General features: G+C 34.9%; 1 long non-coding RNA gene across 2 annotated transcripts in view; it reads right to left on the reverse strand.

Annotated features, from left to right (window-relative positions):
- Positions 1-578: 578 nt before the first annotated feature.
- LOC123827328 overlaps positions 579-26554 on the reverse strand; it is an 88989-nt gene continuing 63013 nt past the window's right edge. For both annotated transcript variants that reach the window (XR_006787214.1, XR_006787215.1), the window contains exon 3: positions 579-966. This is a non-coding gene — a long non-coding RNA (uncharacterized LOC123827328). The remainder of the gene's footprint in view (positions 967-26554) is intronic.

The raw sequence follows: 26554 nt of genomic DNA on the forward strand, positions 1-26554 counted from the left end.
CCTAGGTCCCAAGAGCCTGACTTGTGATGTTACTAAAATACCTCACAAGTTAGGGTCTCAGGGACTAGGAAAAGTCTGGTTTGATGCGGTAGAATTCTTCTTCTTTAGTTATAAGGCTAGCTTACAAATTACAGATGGGTTCCGTTAAACTTTTCCCTCTAAATACTGATTAAAATATATACGTAGAAATAGTTGTATATGTATATATATGATATATAAAAGTTAGGATGAGCTGAATATTCACGACAGTAACCAATTACAAACCTTAAAATAATGAGGAATATGAGAAACAATACAAACAATGAACAGTTAAGAGTCATTCCATTAGATCCAAAGAAAAACTACAAATGGGTTAAAATCTGTTTCTAGCAGATTTGTACAGCAACACCATAGCTCTATTACATTAAAAAAGGATTATATCCCAGTAATGGGACCCTGATTGAAATTTTGCTTCCCATTAGACTTCTATACAGCACATCTGTTAAGGTGGGCCCAGGACACATAATACTTTAAATCTGATTTCAATATATACTGTTGCAGTTAAGAATAAAACAAAAACTTTTTTTGCATGTCACAATTTAATACCTCTGAAGCTTGAGTTTTCTCTTTGAGTCTCCAAACTATTCAGACAGCGAATATTTCCATGCATACTCTGTAGCTATATGAGCAATGCCACTTAATAAACATGTAACTTAAAATGCTAGCAACATAAAAAAAAAGGATCCTATTTCTTATATAGTTGCATTCGAAAGCTCAGTACTTTTGAAAAATGCACAATCCCAATCCTGTACATTCACTGAATTTCCTCCGATCTTTTAGCCTTGTTTGTGGTTGGAGAACAGAATTTGTACTTTAGGAATGATCCAAGGTTTAGTAGCATAGAACGCAGGGTAAAACAATCGGACCAGCCATAACATAAAAGTCCTGGCCACAGAAGTGGAATCTGGTTCTTCTGAAGTGGTTGATCTTAAAAGGGAAAAGAGGAGGGGAAAAAAAACATGGAAAGAATTAGAATGTTTTCCTGTAGAACAGGTGAATCATCCATTTCCAAGTAAGCTGCAAGGAAAGCTATGCTGAACAAAATATTTGCTAACTGCCCCCCTCCTCCACCCTAGTACCACACCCCTTTCCAACCACCCCCCCACCCCCTGTCCAGATCTTTACTTTGCCTTGTAAGACTTTAAATATTCTGCTCCATGATGCAATGCATCATTATATAAGATCTCTTTCTGTTTATCATTTGATTTTTCCATACTGAATCAGTTATGGCTTAAAATAGTAAATAGTTTTTTTTTTTAATCAAACAAAAAAAGCAGCACTCACAAAAAGCAAAAAATAACAGTTCTTAATTCTAAGTCCATGCTTTTCCTTAAAACTGAATATGGCTTTACAATTTTTGACCATAGCATTCAACCAATTATTAGAATGAAAAATCTCACCCCTCCATAAATATGACATTAACATAATTATACCACCCCCATCACGGAGACCCATCCTCCTTAGGGAATACATCTGATGCTCCAAAGATGGAAATCAGTCAGATTTTAGTTGCTCTCCAACGTACCTTTGCTTCTCACTGACTGACTGGCTTTTACCCTCCACGCACTCACACGCCACCCCCTCCCCTCGGCTAGACACGGGTGCCCGAGCGAGCAGGCGCGCGCACAGGCATACAGACACCCAGCGAGAGGCGAGGCAAAGCATCTGATGCTGACTCAGAGCGCTCTGTGTGCAGGGGGTGGCAGCGGCTGGTATTTTCACTGCACTCATCATTAACATTAACTCACAGTCTAGCATCCACCCTCTCCCAGACCTGCGGGACTGCAGCATTTGCATGACGCTGTCACTCTAGCCTCTGCATGTCAGATGATGGAAGGGAAAAAAAAAAAAAAAGGAAAGAAAGAACTGAAAGAAAGCAAAGGAGTGAAAAGAAAAAGCCTCAAGGCTTTCATCAGAAATGCCTTCATTTCTCCCACAGTCTCATTTTTCCACCTTTCTACTTCCTCTGCGGCTATGTCTCAGTTGTTTGACATCTTTCCGGAAGAAAATATCTTGTGCTTCCACGAGCCAGTAGCCAGTTGGTCCTCCTCCCCTCACCTCACACTCTGATCCCCACCCCTTTTCCCCTAATCAATAAGACAGAGCTCCAAATGCAGCTGTGGAAACAGGCTCCGACCCAGTCTCATCCTGGATTCACTATCCCAGGGAGCAGGCAGCCAGACTCACACACGAGAGAAAGAGAAATAACGCCAGCAATTCTTTAACAGTCCTAGACTTTATTCTATGCCTTCTTCCTCCCTCCCTCCATCCCCCCTGCTGTCGAAAGGGCAAAAGGGGTCTTTTCACTTCTGTATGAAACCCCCAAACTCCCCAAGAGACACCAGAGTGATACTGATCTCTATACATTCGTCGTTTCTTTTTACTAATGAAAGAAACTATGATTTTAATAAAAATAACTGCTTAATATTTTTATTAGCCATGTTCTCATTTCACAAGAATTATAAGCTCTGCCAGCATCTGAATCATCAATATGATTTAAACCGTGTTGAAATCTTAAGTTCCTGGAATGAAATCAACCAACAGGATAGTAGTGCATTTATTATTATTTTTTTTATTTAAGCATTTTAAAAAATACATCAAACAGCCGTGTTGTTGAATATGTAAAAATCTTTGAGATTAAGAAATATTTGCAGGCTACAAATATTAAAGACTGAATAGATGTTTACATAAAATGTGGATTTGTGTGCATATGTAAAAATAATCCATATGCATTGTTATAAAAGGAAGTAAAATATTTGACTGAACATAGTTATGTTTGTGTTCGGTGTTTCACAACACAAAAGGCAGCGTATAGGTATCCATCCGGTTCCTTTGTTCTTCAATTTTTCCCTGTAATGACAGAATGTAGTAAACTGCCCACCTGTCCCTTCTACATGAGCAATATTCCTGAATTACTTATGAGACAGAGTTAGCCACCGGTGACTCTGTGGCATACAAGAAATACATACAAAAGAGAAGAACAGCAATCCTCCAGCCAACTCGAATGCTGCCTGGTGCTGTTGAAATTTCAGTTTACTCACACAGACAGATCCCAGCATGCACTGCAGCACTGCAGGACCAACTAAGGTAGCAGCTTGGCAACAGATCTGTGGCAACCGACGTGAAGGACAGCCATTCGCAGAGGCCCGAAAGAAAAGATCACACAGTCCATAAAGAGAAAGAAGCATCTGCAGGCGAACATGTATGTCTACAGTAAGCTCCTACAGGCTTCTGATTTGAAAGGAAAAGGAAGAGAAAAAAAGAAAGAAAAACTCAAGTGCAAAACCCGGAAATGCAAAGAAAAAAGAAGTGGGCACCTGAAGGAAACATAAAATTTGGTAGATGATTTCATGAAAGAGAAAGCAGGAAGAAAGACATATGAGAAAAAGAAAAGGAAATGCAGAAATGGGAAGAGGGAGAGGAATGAAGAAGGGGAAATAAAAATCAGAGTAAAGAGAAAAAATCACTGAGCACTGAAGCAACAAATAAAATCTGAAATTAAAGTGCAGAAACCGGAGACTCAGGAATAGTGTTCAAGTTGAGAATTTAATGAAAAGTTATAACAGAAATTAATGCATACACAGCATAGCTTTAAATACATATTATCTGTAGCAGTGAGATGCCTGCTGACTTCCTTTTCTACTTCCAAGTCTACCTGTCATCTCTTAAAGTCTCTTTGCTCAGGGATTCATCTCTTGTTTTGTTTTCAGCTTTCCAGCACCTGTGTCATTTATGCTATTTTTTTCTAGACAGTTGCCCACAATTCTCTGGATAAATTAATGTCATGACCTCACTATGGCTATCAGACATAGAATGTCGACTATTTTAATAATTGAACATGCGCTTACAACAAACTGCCTACTGATATCTCAGCTCTGTAGACTTTCTGCATAATCAATATTATTTGAAAGAAGATGTTGTAATCAATCAGTTCAATTACCACTGTCACAGATATGAGTTTAAGGCCTCTTCTGATTCTAAACTTCTAATCATCAATATTAAAACATCCCTAAATAAGATTCTGATTATGGTTAAAATATTTACAAAGTAAACATTTTTCTCTGTTTTATACTTAATTTAAGCAATGCAACATGTGTATGGTCTTGGTAAATCAATTTTTTTATATTAGGTGAATTTTGTTCTGTTAACTTAAAAAAATAACTAAGGTGTATCTGGATGTGTATTAAATGATATATTGAGCTAAAGGAAGCAATAACTACTCTGAAATACTGTAATACAACCTGCCTTCTATCTTATTACTAAGGCTATTCGTTATGGACTATTTGAAATCAATTTTATTATGGGAATCATGGTTTAAAAGAGTGGTTGAGGGTGAGGGAGAAGGAGGACAAAAAATGATCCACAGTCCAAACTTTGACTCAAAATTTATGGATGTGCAGAACATATTGTTTGTATTACTTGCATAATATCTTCTTTGCTTTACTTAAAATACACTCTCCAATAAGTTAGAGCAAACCACATGTAGCTATTAAAATTTAAAAAATGTTATAGACACATGCAACAGTATGGTGATTATCAGAGGGAAAGGGGGTGTGGGGAGGTAAGAGAAGATAAAGGGGGTATTAATAATGATGGGAGGAGACTTGACTCGGGGCAGTGAACAAACAAGACAATATACAGTTAATGTTACCTATATAATTTTATCAACCAATGTCACCCCAATAAATTCAATAAAAGTAGAAACATCTTCATTCATTCATAAAATAATAGTTGGTTTCTCTGTTGCTCTAACCCTATTTCAAATATATAATAGGACACATGGCTGGTGGTTACCATTTTGGACAATGCAGCTATAAAACATTTCCAATCTTGTATAAAGTTTACTGGACAGTGCTGACTCAAACTGTCTTTCTGAAAAGTTTATAGCATAATTGATCGTTGGAGTCCCAAAACTTTCATTCCAGTCTATTTTAAGAGAATGAATCTACATTGATTTATTTGAAGATCTAAAATGAGAGATTCCATTTGACTGAAGAGAATGTAGTGGTTTTATTTACTAGTTTTGACATAACCGAGACTATTTAAGGGGATGTGTTATACAGTAATTTACTTTAAGGTAGTTTTTAAAAAGCATGGGAAGACACACACACACACACACACACACACACACACACACACACACACACACACAAAATACTCAATCTAAAGTTTGGATAAATCTCAGAGATTTTATTTATTTACTATTAGAGAGAGGGGAAGGGAGGGAGAAAGAGTCGAGAAACAGCAATGTGCAAGAGATACACTGATGGGTTGCCTCTTGAACACCCCCAACTGGGGACCTGGTGCTCAACCTGGGCATGTGTCCTGACTGGCAATCAAACCAGCCACTTTTAGGTACACAGGCTAGCACTCAACCCACTGAGCCACACCAGCCAGGGCTGAGAGATTCTTTACGTGTCTATCCTTTCCAGAAGTGACAGTCATGATCTTTTTTGGTGTCAAACAACATAGATCACATGTTTCTGTTTTCAATAAAGGGATGTAATAGTAGTCTAAGTAGCAAAAAGTGATAGAAAGAGCACTTTTCAAAAATCTTATCAATACAAGGAAGGAATAGCAGTTAAGATTGGCCACAACTATGGTTAGATTTTTTTTCTTTTTTTAAATAATAATTAAAGTACAGGGGAGACAAAAATCAGATATTGATGAACTAGGAAGATCTGTTGGGAATTTTCTATTAAATAAAACACTGAGAAAAAACAGGTGTGTGTGTGTGTGTGTGTGTGTAGACTTTGTTAAGATAATTTTGACTTACCAATCAGATTCTGGAACTAATTACCTTAAACAAAATGAAAACAAACTAAAATATATATATATAAGTTATTGCCTCAAAATTTCTACAGAGAAATATGCAACTGGTTTTTAATGAGGAAAAATATCTCACCCATATTTTGTTTTAGAATTTTAGTACTTGGACTAGGGGGTGACTCAGTGATTAACACAGACCAGTGTGTGACTTGGATGCCAAAGGAGTATTGGTCATCCTGAAATTGGGTTTTTCTCTCTCTCTCTTTTTTGATAATTAAGTGCAGAGTATCCCAATTAACATGGGAAATAATATTATACATTTCTCTTCCTTTTAGGGTTAATACTTTAAACTCTGGCATGTGAAATCTAATGTCCACTCCACTCTTTAGGAAATGGATATGATTGTAACTCACTCTAGCAATCCTTCTCTGTTTCTCCCAGCCTCCCTCCCTTTTTCCTTTCCCCTTCCTCTCCCCACTCTGCTCCGCTCTGTATCCCCCAAGTGTGAAATCCACTTGCCAATCCAATCTGTCATCAATATCCACAAGGGGACCACATTGAAAGCCATGCCAGCAAGAGGAGATTTGAGAAAAAGCAAGTCTGAGACAGGAGGAATTAGAGCAACAACGTGAACTTGAGGGGGCTGTTGAGGGGAGAGCCACAATAGTCAGTGTAGTTCAGCTGTACTCGTGAACAAATGGGTTTTGAGGATGCTGGTGAAGTGTTTCTCTTTCAGGAAAATGGCAGGAAATGATGATGAGGGGCGATGTGGGGATGGCAAACAATGATGTCATTATCAAATTATATTAAAACCTGGAAAAGTATTTCTCAAAAGTTATCAGGAGATATATCGAGCAAAAGGATGTTTCTGCTGTGTTACTGTGCTTCCAACAGATGAGAGAGAAAAGAATGAATCTTGTCTTTAAGATGGGCATAGTGGAAAAGTTTAAGTGATAGCAAATGACTTCAAAATTACTGCCATGTTTAAAGCTTGAATACTATCGCAATGGAGCAGTAATAATGTATGCTTTAGCTAACATAACTATAGAAGAGTACTATTTTCCTTACATTTTATAAATAGCACTTTGAAAGAAGGTCTGGAAGTGGTAAGGGAACTGATCTAGGAATCAGGAAACCGGTTCTAGTGCCACTGGGTAAATAATAGTTTACGGTCTTGGATAAGTCATTTAACTCTCAGGAACTTAGTTTTCTTACCATTAAAATTAGGAGGAATGACTAGGTAAATCACCAAGGCCTGATTCAGCCTAAAATTTTGTGCAATGAGGGGGAGTAAAATTGCAAACACATGTTGGTCATTCCGATTTACTGGTTGGATACAGTATTCATGTATATAATGTATATATAATGGTCTCATTTATTCTTCACAGTACTGTCCTGTAGTATTTGTTCTCAGAAAGACTAATGGGATGTCCTATCTCTATGTCCCTGAGATCTCTCACGTATAACTGAATCTCAAAAATGCACAATTTCAGATTTGCTGCGTAATCTATAGATCTTTTCTACAGATGACCCTATTCACATGTAAAATTTCATTTATTTGAAATTATACAATATATAAGGTGGGGCAAAGGTATATTTTGGTTGTATGGAAAATGATACAATAATTAATAAATAATGCAAGAACAAACTCCGTGTTTCATGTACTCACAACTATAACTCTACTTTTGCCCCACTGTGTATTTTCATTTAGAGCTGGGAAAGCAGTCATTTTCTGAGAGTCAGAAAAATGTGTATACACTGTTATGTGCACACACTAAGGAGAAGAACTCATAGCTTCACTGGAAAAGTTATTTGTAAGAAAATTAGCCTATCTATCTATCTATCTATCTATCTATCTATCTATCCAAAAATCAGGTGAATCAAGAGTATGGAAATCTCTATCAACTACCAAAATCTTTAAAAATATCTTTGTTGGTTTTTAAAAACATTTATTTTGAGTGCTGCTTAATTCAGGTGGAATAAAGTTATTAATGAAGTTATTATTCTGATCGCTCATAATCAATTTTGTTCTAGAGTTTTAGAGTTTTCTTCACTAAGGAAAAATGTGGTAATTTTGTAGGGCCTTTTTATTTAAAGAAAAGAGAATACTTTATTCATTAATCATAGTAGGTAGTAATGAAACACAAATAGTAGATTAAATTAGCTTAGATTAAAAAAGTATTCTTTATTTATAGATACTGTTATTTCCTTCCTGCTTCTTCATATTAAAATTATGCATATTTTTGAAACTTAATATAATGCAATCATACATGTTCAAGATTGACTTTTTACTGTGCTATCTCTATTCTCAGTGATATCAACTATATCATGGTTAATACACTCTTAGAAGTATAAATACTATGAGACAAGTTAAACTTGGAGAACATGCTGTTTTATGAAGAATGTCACTATAGCATTGTCTCAAACTTTGCTACCTAGGTTTTCAATGTAGGTTAAAGAAACTTCCATTCTATGGGAGTAGAGGAAAATACTTCTAAGTGTTATCAACATCATTTAAATATTTCTGAACCATGAAGGTTCAAGTGTATCCTGCTTTGTTCTCATCCTTTCCAATCAAATGTATTGATTTGTTAAAGGTTAGAGGGTATACTTTCATTGATCAAGGAAATAGCCTGACACAGTAAAACTGTCTGCCAATTCAAGACAGATCAATCTCACCTTTGTTTCTTTTGGATACATTATGGTTATTCATTCTGTGTTACTCAAATCCACACTTCATATCTCAGCTGAAAAAAGAAACTGATAAAGAATTGACTATTTTTATGGGTATAAAGGATACATTTCTGGGTATTTCCCTCAGTGAATTGATATGGAACTTGGACATTGTAATACCTGATCAAGTGTTCAGCCCATTCTCAAGTTCACTTGAGAATTTTGTCCATTTTCAACATTTTGCAAAGCATTAGAAAAGAAACTTTCATAAGATGTTGAATTCATTTAGAAAATCTGTGTTTATTTGAGAAAATCAAAATGAAAACACATCATTGTAGCTTTCCTTTCCAGAGCCACCTTATTCATTCATTTTTTTTTAATGCTTTAATGGAACAGTTTGAGCTGCAAACAATCCACTGGTCCTGTCAGCTTCGTAACTTAAAGAAACTGAAGAACTCAATTTAAGCTAGCTCGGGAACCAATTTAATACAAGAACAAAGCACAAAGCATCATACAATGTTACAGTGGTATATTAATCCTCTTGGGTGGGGAGTTTGTAAGACTTTCTACTCTAAACCTCCAAGTCTTACTAGCATTTTGACTTTTACTAACCTGAAAAGCTGCATGCTTTTCCTACTCTATCTGTAAACTTCTCTTAGATAACACTGAAAATATTCACAAATTCAAAACTCTCATAGCCTAACAGTCCTACAAGGCATGCCAATTTTTCCGTAGTAATGCTTAATTATACTTCTTTATTTAGCAATATAATTAATTCATTTTCTCTTATGTGCCATGAGCCACAATTCATTAAAGAAAATGGTTAAATTGGAATTTTTGTTCAGATACTTTGCTATTATGAAGCTTTGAATTTAAGGCAAACATATTTCCATTCCTATGCCTGACAAAGACATGTTTTAAACTACACATTAAACAAAAGAAAACGGCTTTTCTACTACTAAACACATTGCTCAGTAGGATAGAAGAAAACTTACTGCTTCTCTTAAATGCTAGAACTTTAAAACATTTGCTAGATGACAGCATTATTTAAAAAAATGTTTCTTTAGCAAAGAATTAAAGCTGAATATGCAACATTTCTTAGGAGCATTGAATAAATCTATTTGTCCAGCTTACTTTGCAAAGACTGTGTAGAAAACAGCACCATAAACACTTTCAGTCCCCACACAAGGGCTAAACAAAGAGTCCTCTTTCTAGCCATCTAATCGGGTAATTTATTTTTTCAACCATCACATATAAATCGAAACACAGCTGTAACCAATGACTTGCAGATCCAGTTCCCAGCCAGCTGGAATCAGTTCTGCTGAAACAGCAAGATTTTTACATTGTTCACTTCTGTACATCTGGAGAAATCATTGAGGTTCAAAGGTGACCAGAAAAGCTCTTTAAGTAAATTCAATCGACAGTGAAGATTTGCCTAAGGAACTACAAACTCCACATTCACTTTTACAAAATGTTCATTTCATGAAATTAATGCTTATAAAGGCTATTTGCATCCTCATCAGTACAGACTTTATGAGTTGCTAATCGAATTAAGCACTTAAATGCCTGTTTCTTTCAAACAACTTGGTTAGGGTTCTCCAAAAACTTTTTCCAAGGAGTGGTAGCTATTTAAAGATGGATGCATTAAAACACTATGTTACATGCAGAAATGCTGGGGGACCATAAGAATCTGTAACTAAACCAGATACCAGAAATGTACCTACTCATATCTCAAGTTTAATCATGTTTAGCTAGTATAATCCTCTATTTGGATAAAATGAAAGAGAAATACTATCCGAAAGAAAGCAGGATGGAATATCTCCTTCAAGCTAGGCAGGCAAATCCCCAGGGAGCCAGAGTCCTGGGAGAAACAAACTCAGATCAAGAATGTTCCACATGCAGTCTTACAGGGAGCTGATCCTGGCACTGGAAGAAAAGAAACCTAAGAGCAGCAGCCACTTTTGTTCTAACCTGGAAGCATCTAACTACAAATAGGGCACGAGTGCGGACTCACCAAAACAAAAACTGACACAACCAATCCTTGATGTAAGAGCCTTTCATTAAAATTAGATAAACTTAAAGCAACTACAAACCCAGAGAATAAATGCATGCTTGGTATTTAAATTTCAATATCGCTTCAAATGCATCCTTTTCTTCATTAAAACCATCAAAAAGATAGTCACCTTGGGAAAATGAACACACAAACAAATCACAAATATACTTTTTTTTGCTTCTTAAATTAATCAATATACAAGTAAACAAGTACTTTTTAAAAATGTAATCTTTATTGTATTTCTTCCCATTACCATTTAGTCCTCTTATGCAAACCCTCCCCCCCGCCCCCCAGCAATCACCACACTGTCATCTATGTCCACAAACAGGTTATTTTCATTATGTAGCCATCGTATGAACTGTGTGGCCATTTCAGTTACATCGGATCATCAGTCAGGAACTTCCTGATGTATATACTGTACCTCTAACCAAAACAGTGAAAAACTAAACAGTAAAGCATACTTTCAGCTTATACTGAATGACAGACAGGTGATGATCAAATAGTAAGTTGCAATTCTCCATTAGATATTAAATTCACATAAAGCTGGTTAATTTCATTCACTTGGTCAATGTGTGACTGAGTTGGGTGTGTCAGTGACCAGATACAAAGGTTATAGAAAAATAGTCTGGAATACATGGAAATATGATTTAATCAATAATGAAGTAGTCACTAACGTGAGCAGTACCTTTTAAAATTTCAGGGCAATAGAAATAAGTTAGTTCCTCACTTAAATGTAGTTATTATCAAAGTTGGGTCAAGTTTTTACCCATTTTCTTTTCTCACAGTTTCTTTGGTCTTTTAGTTATAAATATTTTCATATACATTTTGTGCAACATAGGCTATGAAAAATTTATAGAAAAATGCCATATTGATGTTATTTGATATGAATTTAGATTTTTGAATTCTAAAAATGTATGCTCGCCCTCTTTCTTCTTCAAGAACTAAGGCTGGTTTTGAATCTAGCTTTGAGCTGACAGACTGAGAAAAAATGGTCTAAAATAGGCAAATATTCCATATCTATTTGAAAATGTACTTTGTTTTTATAAAATTGAGTCCATTAATATTAACTTGACTCTTTTTAAGTACTAACAAGACAAAATATTTTGCAATACTTCAAATCCTTTGTTAAGCAATTACATGTGAACTTTTGTGATAATAATAGTTTTAAAAAAAAATTTCTTTGGGCTAGGTGTTAAGAAAGCCACAATATTAATTTTAAAATATTACATTCATTAAATTTTTGCCTTACTCTGTATAATTACCAATAAACTAGCTTAAAGAATTATATTTCATTGTTCCTTAATACATGCTTTTAAAGCCTAATAATTGAGTTTTTAATCACGAAGGCAACATTTATTTATATTAGTTGTTTGCTTACATGCATATTTCATTCATAATGGTACATGAGTATGATCAGTCTTACTTAATGAGGAAATAGTACAATTTTACATATTTAAAAATGGTTTGGAACTTGGCAAGATAAAAACTAACAAAAACATAAATTCGGGGAGGGGTGAAAATTCAATTTTGTTACATATAGATGAACATGAGATGGCAGGAAGGTGGAATTAGAGAAGAAATATGGGGTAAAACGAGAAAGCATTCATAAGACAGATTCTTCACACATATTCTAGAGTTTTCCTAAATCAAATAATACTTCCAAGTCAGGATCACATATGAATTAATTTGTCTCTTTTCTATTTAAAGAGGGATATATAATATTTAAATACTTTTTTTCTCTATTTCTGATAAAAGAGAATTGGCTATTATAATAACTTGCAAAATACGGATAGATTTATCTTTAAAGTTTAAGTTCACCACTGCGTCTGACCAGGATTAAAGATCTTTGAAAATCAACTCTGATCTTTATAGTTTTTTAAATTTGATTCTTTTTTTTTGTTGTTAAACTCTATCAAGTCTAGTCACTTCTCTGTTCAGAGTTGGATCTTAATAATATACATTCAAAATGAAATACCAAGAGAAAGTAATCATGATATTTAAAAATAGATTATGAACAAACATTTGATTATTTGATTGGATTATCACATATATTGACTCCTCGTCAGAAAGTGGATACCACTAGGCACTTTGGAATGTTTTATCCAAGAGTTTAGCCAAATTCTCTAGGGTAGGAAGTAACAGGTCATTAATCTGGGTACAGATTCTTTGGGGGGAAAACTGCATGTAATTATAATATACACAAATACATTTATACACATAAATACATATACAGTGGTTTGATCTTTTCAGTCATTCCAAGGGTAAAAAATGGTTCATAGATTTTTAAAGATGTAAAGAAATCAGGAATCTACACAAGATGCTTTTGTCTTTGGAGGCCTGGCAGATATTACCTACCAGTGGCTATTACAGAAATTAATTTAATCAGAATAAAATTAGGAACTCTTTCAAGATCAGCTGACATTCACATTAGGATCAAAGTTTGGTCTTTTCCTTCCCCAATCTTGCCACTTGTGTAGTTAAATCAGTTTAATCTTCTTTCTTTTCAAAGATAGAATAATAAAATATCATGTTTGAAATCTTGAGTCTATTTTCTTTCCAGAGGATCTACAAATCTTCCAACTATACTATCTTAATCAATGAAGACGTCATTCCATATCTTTAAGTGGTAGAAATTTCCCAAAATATTATAGGCAGTGTTGTAAGCAAGCCAAGGATAGAGCTTGTAAATTATATAAAGACAATGTCCATGAACTAGCCTAGGCAAAAAAATATTATACCCACATAATTGTATCCATAAGCCTTATATCTGTGCAATTAGTTAAAATGAAGTGAGAGCGGGGAAAAGGTGAAGTCAAGTATTCTAATAGGTAATTGTCTTTTTAGAACCAAACTCATTACAAATAAAAAAATGTGGTAAGTAAAAATTTGGAAAATGATACATAAATGGGCACTTCGAAGACACAGACCTGTCCAGAAGAGTGACACGTTATTTCCAGAGCTTTCAGTCACTCTTGTATTTAATTTGACATATATGTTTAGAGGTCTACTCTGTACAGGTAACCAAGTTGCTGAAAAGATTAATAAAATGAGAAATGTCCTCTTTTCTCAAACAGCTTAATATATGTGGAAGAGTCAGGCACAAACGAAATTATAATACATGAGAAATATGAAGTACACTATTAAAAATGAAGTGCTAAAGAAATAAAGAGGAGAGACACAATAAATATTGAGTACTCTAAATAGACGGCTTATATAGAAGGAAGCTCCATTTCAGGTGAACCTTGAAGGAACAGACAGACTGTTAGAAAAAGCAAAGGTAGAGAGAAAAAAACATCTGGTTTGGGGGCAGAGCAGGAGGAAATGCTCAAACTTTTGTGCACTGGTGTTGAAGTGCCCAGGAGGAAGTGGGAGAATGTTGGCTTATTTAAGGACAGTTATTCAGAAAAAATGGCCAGGCCGTTGGACTGGAGCACAATTTTAGAGGGTCTTAAATGTTATGCTGGGAACTAATTATTTAGGTAAAAATAAATAACTAAAATCCTTTTGAGAAGGGGTTACTGATTAATGTAATAACCAAACAACAATAAAACAAATAATTACCATGTTCAACACCTAATCCCTGTGCATTCAATATGCTGGTATATATCATATCATGATGTCATCACAATGAGCCCGTGAGGTTAAGTATGCATCTTTATTTGCAATTTATTGGCAAGCGATCTGAGCTTCAAAGACAGTTATATAATGTACCAGATACGATACCAGAAGTAAATGGCTAGAATTTGATCCTGGTCTTTCTGATTCCAAGTTCATCTCTTAACTGTTTTGTCAGACCACCTCTCAAGATGCATTTGGTCTCTCTGAGAAGACACTTTGGAATCTGGATTTCACTATCCAGCAACATAGGCAGTCGATATCATGTCAGAAGATCCTACAAAGAACTTCTGAGAGGGTACAAGGATTCTTTCTAGGAACCCCTTTGTATTCTGAACGTTTCTGACATGACAGAGGTAATGGAACATAGGTCTGTCCAATCCCGAAGCTCATGTTCTTTCCTTCACTGCATGCTACAATTTGTCTAATTAATCATTTAAGTACCTGTATAAAATTTCACCTTGGGAATGTACCATAATTTGCTGAAATGTTTCCCAACTGCTGAGAATCTCTAGAGGTTTCAATTTGGGAATTTTATGAATAGGGTTGAAATCAATACTTTTCTCCATGTGTCTTGTTCTTTACTTGAATTCCCTTTTGTATAACATTGCAGAAGTGGGAAAGTTAAAATGATTTGAAACAGCTGAGTAACTTTGGTATAACTGAATAATTGATGGCCTAGAGATATTTTCCTTTTTTACTTGAATTTTACAATATATCAAACTTAGGACTATGCTATTTAATATGATTTCTTTAAAGCTTTTGCTTACAAGTTGCATCATTCATTCATTTTTCCATTGGCTCGTTACTCAACCATATTGTTGCCCATCTATTTCTGATCTGACGAAAAGTTATATAACTGGAAAATCACCTAAAGATAAGGCTTTTTCTTTATCTGGTAGACTTTGAGAGTAGCCACAAAATACTTTAATGTTCAAAGGACATATCAACAAAATACCCTATTCTCTTGCATGTGGTAGTTTCAAGTTACATGATAAAAGAACTTTTGGCGATGCACCATTATGTCTATTCCAAGAAATAAGGTCAGTGATAGAACATCAAAGTTTGGACCAAATCTCCCATGAGGATTTTATCAAAACAAGAAATATATCAGTTTGGAGGCTTTTATTTTCATTTCCATTTCATTCACATTTCTAACATTTTTAACCTTTGGCAAATAAGCACTTAAATCAGAGAAAAGTAAGCACAAATGTATCATAGAAAAAGGGGTTTTGAGAGGTCTAAATTAATTTTAAGAGCGAAGAGTGCTTCTAATAAGGGAGTTTAATATGTAAAATAAATACAGATGGAAAAATACGCCAAAATGTAAAACCTCTGGGTTCTGATTTTGCCTCTGCCGTGTATACTGTACAACTACCGACGGGATAGTTAGCACTTCAAGGAAGCTGCCACATGGGACTGGAATGTCAATTTTGCAACTTTAAGCCCAAAGAAACAAAAATTGATATATATATATATAATACAACATTCTCATGTAACAGATTGATTTTTGGTTATTTCACCTGCTATTTTTAAAGCAAATTATGCTAAGTAGAAAATTCATAACTGATTTCATTATTTTCAAACTTGGCTTTGTGCATCTGGGATACGGTGACAGAGTTGTTGGGTTCTGAAGACATGACACAGAGCAGAGGGTAAAGGAGGAAGTCTGAACTTCTTCCTTTGATTGATGGGCATCAAATTTAGTAGGATAGAAAAAAATAAAGACAGCTAGTAGAATTTTCAGAATCTGGGAGCACTATTATTCTGTTAAGAATTAGACAAATAAAGTTTCCAAGCTATAATAACACTATCTCAATTCACATGTCCGTTCCAAAAATTCTAGATTTACAAACCAATGAAAAATATGAAGACATTTTAGATTACTTTGAGAAGATGGCCTTGAACTATTTTTCTTAAACAGTTACTTATATACAGACCCTAAAAAACAACACATCTACTACTTATGGAAGGAGGAGGAGGTGGGTGGCTAAGTCAGGGAAATATAATTATTGTTTTCTTCCATGCAGCCTGGTCTTTCCGTCCTAAAACCAGTAGTGACTGGGGGCTTTCTGACTAGACAAGAGAGCATCCATCAGGTAGATTCTTGAATAATCGCAACCAGTTTTAAAGGAAGTTGATTTGTGATTGCAAACCTCATATATCCAACTTTTATCATTGTAAAGTAGTACTACAGACTCATATCCCTTGCATCATTTTATAGCTTATTTTATTTTTATTATTTTTTAAGTGAGTAAATAGTGTGGGGATATTTCTATTCTAAGTATCCCTCACCTCCTGGCTCAGGTAGCCTTCCGTGTATTTGGAAAAATATATTTCTGTTAACTAAAATAAGATTTCATTGTTTAGAAATGAAAGTACTTCAGTAAGGGTTACTTCCAAAGGAGAAGGAAAACATGTCGTGTATTGCATGAATTAGAAGCATGCATTGTAATAACAAAGGAACAGTAGCAACGGAACAAAGTCCAGCTTGTTTAATAAAAAACGCTTATTCATTCATTAACTCCTTATAGTCAAAACTCCTCATGAAAGTCTGTCTTGAACAATACAGAGATAAAATTTCTGAATAAAGAATGAGCGTGTGACTCCCTAATTTTCAGGACAGCTACCTAGGCTGTGTCTACAGCTGTTTAGGATTCAGGCACTTTAGAGGTTTTACAAATCTCAAACATGTCTGGAATGTCGTGTTCCTTTCTTCAGAATGGTTTGCCCTATCTCGAAAAACTCTGAGTTAGAATTGAAAGAAACCTTATAAATTTTCCTTGAGATTAAGCACAAAATGTGTTAGATACTATTTTTAAAACTATGAAGACAAGGAAAATAAGTCACAGAACAGTCTATTCTTGAGAAATAACAATGGTAAATAATAAAAAAGATGACATTAGCAAGAGCACAGAATTTAACAACATAGGACGTTCAAACGTGTTACTCTCACATCCTTTGCTTTCTTGTTATGCTGGCTTATGTCCTCTTCCACTTGGGATTTACCAGACAACCCGCATACCCTAAGCTACTCACCACTGAGCAGATGGACTGAGATAAATTTATAAACCATGCCTTCTAGTCTGCCTCCCAGCCTCTCATGAAGCTGTGGGATAACAGAAATCCTACTGCCCTTGCCCAGGTGAGCGCAACTCTATTTCTACCTACATTCAAGATATTTTTGCTACCATTCCTATAATTTCCATTGGCTTTTAACAAAGCTTTTAAATGATTTTGTGACTGCCTCTTTATCCTTTGAGACTCTAGCAATGACTTCAGAAAATACTTTATTAATTTTACCCAGTGGTCTTCATTTGAAGTCTACGTGGTGGTAGTACAGTGTGAGTGTGTTAATAAATGTTGGCTTTATTCATTACAGTAATTTTTAAAAGTATGCTTGACCTTGTTTTCAAATAATGCAACCCCACTGCTTTCTCCTTATACATACAAAACTCATTACATGAATTTTCATTATATTTTCTGGTTTTGACTGGAGCAAAGAAAACCCTTGAGTTCTCCCGAAGTGCAGTAATAACACATTACTCTCAGAGAAGATAACTTGAAAAAGAAAGAAGTGGCCAGAGAATTGAATTTCATAAGCACAATAACAATTTGGAGCTTTAGGTCACACTAACTATGTTTCTGATCATAGAAAAATATATATATATATACTTTTTAATGCCTTGAGGTCTGGTTATCAGAGAGCATCACGTAGTTTTAGGTTAAGAATCGACACCAAGGAGACCATTACTCATTCACTTTACTTGGTATTAAAAATAGTTTAGTTCTATAAAAATGATTAAGAAAGGACATACTAGTTTTAACATTTTACTGAAGAACAGATCTACTTCACATGTGATTTAAGTAATATGTACATATATACAACACAAAAGGGAATATAACAAGGTTACCATTAGAAGGGCTCTCTCCTCCAGTGAAAATCATAAATAAAAAAAAGCTAGAAATGACTAAGAGGTGATATAGACATCAAGAGGAATTCCAGCTGCGCACAGTTCAAAAATACCACACTAGCTCTGTTGGAACAGCCTGTGACTTCAACAAGCCTCTAAGTCACTATTTGATACAGACTCACTGACCAAGTTATCTGCCAAGTCCATCAACGCTTCTCCTGCAGGAAAAGGAACCTACATCTACCTCAGCTACGACCACCTAACAGGCAGCTTAGAGGGAATGGGCTAATGTTTAACTGGAAAAAATCATGTCGGTAGGACCAAACAAGGCCTACAACCTGAACATCAAAGAAGTGTTCAACTATTTGAACACTGGCATTTTAAATAGACTCATGAAAGTGAATTTAACATAAGCAAATAGAAATAATTCAGGGGGGAGACAACAGAAAAGAAAGAGTCCTGAAACAGCTTCATTGCTAAAACATGAAGAAAACATGCCCTTCCACTAACATAAGCACCCAAATTTTGGCTGCTCCAGGAAATATGAATATGCCTGAGAAAATAAGAGCAATGCAGTTTAAGTCATCCCAAGGATAAGCATTTTTTCTTCAGAATATGTATAAATATATGATAAATATAAAGAATAGAACCATTATATAGTTAACAATGTGGGGGTAGGAGCGGCAAACCCCGCACCATTGAAAATCCACAGGTAACTTTTTACTCTCCTCATATTTAACTACGGTTGTCCTTCGGTGTCTGCAAGTGGGTTGGTTCCAGGACCCCTGTGGATATCAAAATCTGTGGGTGCTCAAGTCACAGAACAATGCACACAGTAGGCCTTCCACATCCTTAAACTCCCAATCATGCATCAAAAATACTGTTTTTGATTGGCAGTTGGTTGAATCCACAGATGTGATACCTGCTAATATAGAGGGCTGACTGTATTTATTGAAAAGAATCCACATATAAGTGGACCCCCTGTAGTTCAAACCCATGTTGTTCCCAGGTCAATCGTAGTTACCTGAACTTGAACCTTTTTGAAGGATTATACATAAAACTATTCATAGCTATTCAAAACTGAGGTGTTCTATTTTATTTAAATAAACAGAATTAATGAAAAGGAACATGTATTTTTTTAAGGTTAGCATAGCACAGACAAAACGAACATTGTGAGTAAATTTTTCAAAAGGGACAGAGTGGGAAGCAGAGTCTACTTTATTTTGAAAACCCATCATTTCCCTACACACAGAAAATGAATGTCAACATGCCTATTCAAAAACTTTTTCCCCATAAACATCTCTGGGTAGGGAACTTTTCATATAGGAGTATCCTGATTACGGAATTTAAAATAAGCATTATATATTCAAATACAAAGGGTTTATTATGCCATTAGTGTTCTTGCAGCCCTCTGTAACCTCCATTTATAGGACGCAACGTAGTTCATCATAAGGGGCTTTCTATCTTGTATTCATTTGGTTTTAATTAAGTTTATTAGACGGAGTCAAGGGGGAAATGTGCCTGTAATCAGATCTTTCCCCCAAGATTCACCAGAAGGAGAATACACACAGGCAACAGTTTTTGAGGCATTAAAAGTAGCAGCCTCAGGATGGATAAACACAGACTATGAACGTTCACACTACATATTGTGAAGCGTTAATTGAAGAATGTTTATTTGGCACAAGAGCCACCCTTTTTTGTACATTCCATAAGATAGTGGCATCATGTTTACATGGCTATGCCACCTTGCAGCAATGCATTCTTCCAAACAGATTTGGAATACTTTTTAAATTACCTTTCTTCCAACACTGGATTCACAAACTTAACCTATGTTTTGGAACCCAAGATGCAAACAATGTATCATTTAGTAGATTAGATGTCTTTTACAAGGTTGAAAGGTCTCATGTAAAAACTGATTTCAGTGCAGAAGGTTGTGATGCATGCACGTGTTTGAGTCAACTGCCTGCAAGAAATAAGTAGGGGCAATTTGATATTTTCTTATGTGTGGCACTCACTTTTTCTTAGTTTGCAAGAAATATAATGCTTGAAGTCCTCCTTTCAGCCAACTGAACAAGAGAATTAACAGAGATTAATCTAGGCCAAATATGGAGTCAAGAAACACATATAAATACATAGGGGAGAATGTTTTCTAAGAAAAAATATTCTAGTTTTTTCTAGTGAAAAAATTGAAGTTACTATAATTTTTTAGCTTAAGAGAGACCTGATTTTGATGCATGATGTTGAGGTGTTAATAGTCAGTGAGAACATAAGAACACTAAAAATGTTAACATTTGATTAAGAGGTCTCACAATAAACCCCTAGAATCTTGAAAATCAGGGAAAACTGAAAAATATGGGTGTCATATTAATTTTAATAATTTAAAGTAAAGTTTTATTTTTAGCATACCTTAAACTTAATTTATGGGATATGAAATGAAAGCTGCTGAGGTAAAAGAAAAGTTTCTTTTAATCAACTGCCTTCCAATAGGGATCCATAATTTTCTATTTTTTTTAATACTGTCCTCTTCCTTCGCCTCTTATTTCCCATTTCTTAAATAGTGAAGCTAGTTTTTATAAAGTACTTTCTAAGGGAGAGACCAGAGCATGGTAGGTGTATTTAAAGTTTTTTAAATCTGAATTCTTTCCTTAAATCTTTCATTGAGAAAAAGAAAAACAACAAACTGCTTTTTTGACAAATGATATTAGAGTGTCACCAAGTTATAAACTTACAGTACTTAACATGAGCCAAAAGCTCAGAATCATCTCAAAAACCCTATCACCTATTCATCTGCATTCTCTATAAGAATTTTATATTAAAATTCCACTGATAAAAACAAAAGCAATGACTGACTGGAATCCATACTCAAATTAGGGGCAAATCCTTCTATTGGATAAAAGTTACTGAGTTTTTAAAATTATGTATCTTACGCATTTAGGTTATGCAATGTTTAACCAGAAATGCCATAATTTCACAGTGCAGGATGCAGTTCACTACTCAATGTAAGTGTTTTCTGACTAATTATATTTAATATGGCATGCATTTTTCAATAGGCCTAGGTTTAGGAAGAAGTACTTATTTAAACATATATACCCGTATTTTAATTTTCAATTTTGAATACACACAATAACTCTTTTGGAGTTTAAATGATGGTATTTAACACTTAAAATGGGACTATCATTTCACTTCCTCCACAATTTTTGTCTCCTGCCTATATTATCTTCCAAATAATCTTCATGTTCCCTCAACACACACACACACACACACACACACACACACACACACACACGAGATACCTTCAGGTAAAAAATCAAGTGAAAATAGCAAACATGATTGTGAGTGTGAGTGGTAAGGAATGTGTCACCTAGCACAGCACGTTGGAAACATAATATACTAACAGGCCACATGGTTTCAACACCAAAATGTTATGCATAACTTTGCTGATATATTCTCTCTTATTTCTCGGTGCCTGTCAACTGACCAAGAGAAGTAGGTAAGTTCTCAATGCAAGGTGTGTACACTGACTTATATCTTCTGTAGATAGATAATCAGGGAACACAAGGCACTTAAGAGTTTATCCTGCCTATTAATGGTAACAATTGCAAATGCCACAAGTTTGAAATATATAAATGTAAATACACATACAAACACAAACCAAAATTACATAGCTTTAGTGTTAAAATAATGTCATGCTGGTAAAACCCAAGGACATACATTTTTTCCCTGGCAGAATGTCAAAGAAATACAGCTATTTGGGGGAGAAGTTTATTTCTAGGTTTTGGTCCCATAAAAACAATCTTTTTAACCATTTTTCATATGAAGTATGGACTGAAGTATGAAATAAGGTGAATGCATCACCTTAAGAATATGATTCAAGTAGCTTTAGTAATAAAATTCACCTTTAATAGAAAACATGACAAGCAATGAATAGGGACATTTATTTTAGAATATTTTATAAAATATTACATAAATGACTGGTCTTAAAAGCAAGACCAAAATATTCCCAGGATTTGTTCTGTGGCAAACATAACCTTCCATCCTTCTACATCTATAATTTAGAAAGGTAGGGACTATTAAAAGCAGGATTATGACCTCAAGTTACATGTGATCATACTGAAAAGTAAACATTAAATTAGAATCTCCTTGGAAAATAAAGCCAGAAGGTGAAAACTGTTTTCCAAAAAAATGGAAGCATGATGCCTCTCTGGTGGAAAAGTAATTAAAAATGTTTTAAGATAGCTGTTAATATACATTAAAAAACAGAATTTACAGTGAAATCATACTAAACATAATTAGTAGACCTCACTATAATTGTCTTGTCTTCTTCCAGTAGAAATTTTAGTTAAAAGGACCTCATTTTTAGCTTTTAAAAAGTTGCTAAAGTTGTGTGACTTTACTGAGAAAAACATGGATGATTTTGATAGAAAGTAAAGGACTTGGGAGCAAGTCATCTATGTACATGTGAAGTTCTAGCATATCTTGATGGATATCCTTAGGTATCTACATAGCTATATAAGCTACTATGTCCGTAGGTACCAACATAGTACGATTAGCCCACTTTGCTGATTTACTGCTTTTAGTTATCAAGGGTGGGATGAGTCCCTTGATGTGCTTGAAATATATGTAGCAATCGGTTGGTCTGTGAACAATGGTAACAGCAGAGATTTTTGTCTACTGATGCAGTTCACATTACTAAACCACAGGTGGGGGAGCCTTAATCTACAATTAAACAACTCCCCCTCCATTCTTATCATTGGAAACCATGAGCACTCAGTTGAGGGTGGTCAATGGGGATTCAACCAAAGAATTATCAAGAGTTGCTAGAAGGAGAAAATATCTAGCGAGTTCTATGTGGGCTAGTGTGTTTATTTCTGCAAAGCTTTCTACTTCCTTTTCTAGTAACATTTGGGTACACACCTTTCCCCTTTTCCCAATGGGTTTATGACTGACTTTTTTTCTTCTGATTACAAGGGAAAGGGTTACCAGTTTGGGACGACTTGACAATTCCAGAAAAGACTCTCTCTCTCTTTTTTTCCTATTAATTTTTGCAGAGTGTGGTTTGAAGTGGATGAGCTGGGGCTGAGTGAAGTTGCCAGCGGGGGAGGTGCTCCTGGAATGCTTTGAATGTGCATTCTTCAGATGCTTGGAAGGGGTGACTGCCCGCTCATTGGCTCCTGCCCATTTTCACTGGTTTGGCTGCTTCAGTAGGAAGCAGGTATTTTGTTTTTTATTAAATGTGTGGATAATATTCTCATGGTGTGTTGTCAACAAAACGACTTATGTACATATTTATCATTTAAGCATGATATATCAGGAGTTTTAAAACTTGCTCAGCAAACTGGATATAGCATCTAGGATAAATTGTGGTACCATTCTGGGTGTTTCCATTAAAGTTTTTTTAAAATTACTGTTCACACACAATATTACATTAGTTTCATAGTGATTAGACATTTAAATAACTTATGAAGTGATCACCTTGATAAGTCTAGTATCCATCTAACATATAAAGTCATTGCAATATTATTGACTCTATTCCCTGTGCTACACTTGACATCCTTGTGACTATTTATATGACTGGCAATTTGTATGGGTAGTACTTTTAAACACTCAGGGGGTATCCTAGCTCTCACTCACTGATTACCGATTGCTCTTAGGTTTCTGAAACTAGCTTTTATAGTCAAGCTTCATTTTATTTACATTTTGATTTAAGTCTCTTCATTTTTTTGTGTTTATTCTATTTTTAAATTAAATAATAAAGTTCTCAGCTGAGAGCATCATCTCATACTGGTTGAAGCCTTTCAGCCATGAGATGACACTTAGCACAGGAATTACACAGGTACATAAGACAAGGCCCCTTTCCTTGTGGAATGCCCTTCAAGGCACTAGAATGTTCGTGGCCTGTTCTTTATCAGCTTTTCATTTTGAATGGCTTGGTGATTACTAGGTAATGCCTATAGATGTGCTATTTATTGACATTTTCTTCTTTTTTATTCATTAGTAAAATATCTTAGTTGCCATTATTAAATACCACTACTTTCCCATAGCAGTTTTCTTTTCTCTGAATCATAAATTACAAACTAAAAAAGTGAGACAAATCCTTTAATCCAGTCAACTAGTTTATCTTCGAACGATTAAAGAAATAGTTGATGTACTTCTGATCCAAACTCAAGCACAAACTGATTTCTAGAACAGCCTTGGAAGTCCCTGACTCAGCCCAAGCCATCTTTGTGCTGTATTGTATCCCTGCCCTGGTCCCTCCACTTGTCTAGTCCTGTTAATAGGTTTGTGATTATTCTCTGTGTAGAATTACCTCAGGATTCTAAGTTATATAAATAACAATGATAATGATTTTCCTAAGCAAGTGTTTTAAAACTACCATCAATTAAGTTTTATATAGACTTTTGTTGGATATTTTAATTAATGTATAATATGAACAATCATGAAAATTAATTGAGAAATAGTATTTCAATATTAAAACCTTCATCCATTTGCACAGGCCTTTGCCTACCTTTTCCTGAATTAGAGTGGGTGTATACTAACCATTCAGATATAAAAGGGTATTAAAAATGTTAAAGATAAAGTAAAATAGAGCAACTGAATATGCACAGTTTTTATTCCTTCTGTGGAAATCCCACCACACAAGAGCACATTATTCTGTCAAAGCCCTTATCACCTTGTATTATAATTACTGTTTATAGTCTAGTCCTCGAACTAGGCAGAGAGCTTCAGGAGATCTTAACTTATTTATCTTTGGATCCTGAGCTCTGACATAATGTCTGGCATGTAGAGGATGTTCAGCATAAAGGTGTTGGAAAAAAATATATGAGGAGAGCAAATAGGCTTTATTTCCTCATTCTGTCATTTATGATGTGTCATCTCTTACCTCTTAGCCTCTGTGAGTCTTAGCATTCACATCTGTAATATGGGTGAAATAAGGAGTTGCAAAGGACCTCAAAAGCCATCCTGTGTTTATACACTGTCAAGAATTGCACAGGGCTTAACTTAACTCACCCTTCAGTCAGTGTGAGCTGATCACTCACTATGTGGGAGACACTTGGGCTAAGTTAATGGGACACCCAGCTCCTTTTCTCGTGGAGTTCAGAGTCTAGTGGGAGAAAATGCCAGGTACATGGGCAATCACTGTAACATATGCTAATCACACTGGGGCAAAGGTTGGGCAAAGTACAGGATACTAAGGAATACATTGGAAAGTCTTCACCACAGCCTTCAGGAGCCTGGCAGGGTGGGATTCTAGGAGAATGAGGTACCTAAGACTGATGCACGTCTGTCAGGCCATGGAGGAGGAAATGAAAAGATGGGAAAGGAGGAGAGCATGATGCTTTGTGTGTAGGGGACGGCTTCTTAAATTCCACAAGTCCTTGTCTTACTCCAAAGACGACGTGACGATGCTTTTGTAATTTTATTTTGTGTTGCATCTGTTTCAGAAAAATATCTAAATTATTTTTTTCCTCCATCATGTAGAAAGTTTTCTCTTTGGAACTACATTTCTAAAGTTCTCCAAAATCATATGACCTTATTTATCACTTTTGTAATGCAGCAAATGTTCTGTCAGACAAACAGCAGAGTCTCATCTTGGTTAATGCCAATTAAAGTTGTTAATACTGCTGCTGAATACATTGAATATTACTGAATCAGTTATAAAAATCTGAAAGCATCTTACCACTAATTGGTTTCACCTTTCATTAATTATTGGTATTATGTGTCTTCCTTAAGGTAAAAAGAATGCTAGTCACAGAAATAGTCACAATTGCTAATAGTCACAATTGCTAATTCTGTCAATTTATATTGACAGAATTAGCAATTTAATGAATGTTTGCCATATTATATTGTTATTTGTGATTAAGCTTCACATACTGGGTATCATGTTAGCATTTATATTTTATGTAAATACCGTAAGTGTGAACTGTACTTTGTGTTGACAAGCAAAGATACTAAACCATGTACTGAGGTCAGTTGTCATAAAACACTAACTTCTTTAAAAGGGGTAGTAGAAAAACATGGGCAAATCTGAAAATCTAAGTTTGATTCTTGGCACAGACATGTACTAGCTCTGTGGCTTCAGACAGGTCACATCTATTTTAATGAATGTTTTTTTGTCCTCCTCATCTACACTTTAAACAACATGGAAACAATGTTTGAAAGAGCTTTCTGTGGAGATTAGTTAGTTATAAAATGAATACTTAAAGTTTATTTAAATATAGATGAATACCAGGAGTTAGAAACAGGTACACATTATCACCTTGTATCTCAGTGTAATTCTAGACTAAGAATCAAATTTGCTAAGCACTATTTAAAATATATGTAAATTCTATCTTTTACTGAATCATTGTTACATTATCATTAGCCTCAGACATCAATGTTTGAAATGGACTGTAGCAACATCAATAGAGGAAGACAATTTTAAAATACCTCAAATGGATCCCGACAGCCAACAAATCAAAGAAAAATAAGATAAAAAGAACCATGATGTTAT

This window comes from Phyllostomus hastatus, unplaced genomic scaffold (genome assembly GCF_019186645.2).
Source record: "Phyllostomus hastatus isolate PE091 unplaced genomic scaffold, TTU_PhHast_1.1 phas_contig_86, whole genome shotgun sequence".
Lineage (NCBI taxonomy): Eukaryota > Metazoa > Chordata > Mammalia > Chiroptera > Phyllostomidae > Phyllostomus > Phyllostomus hastatus.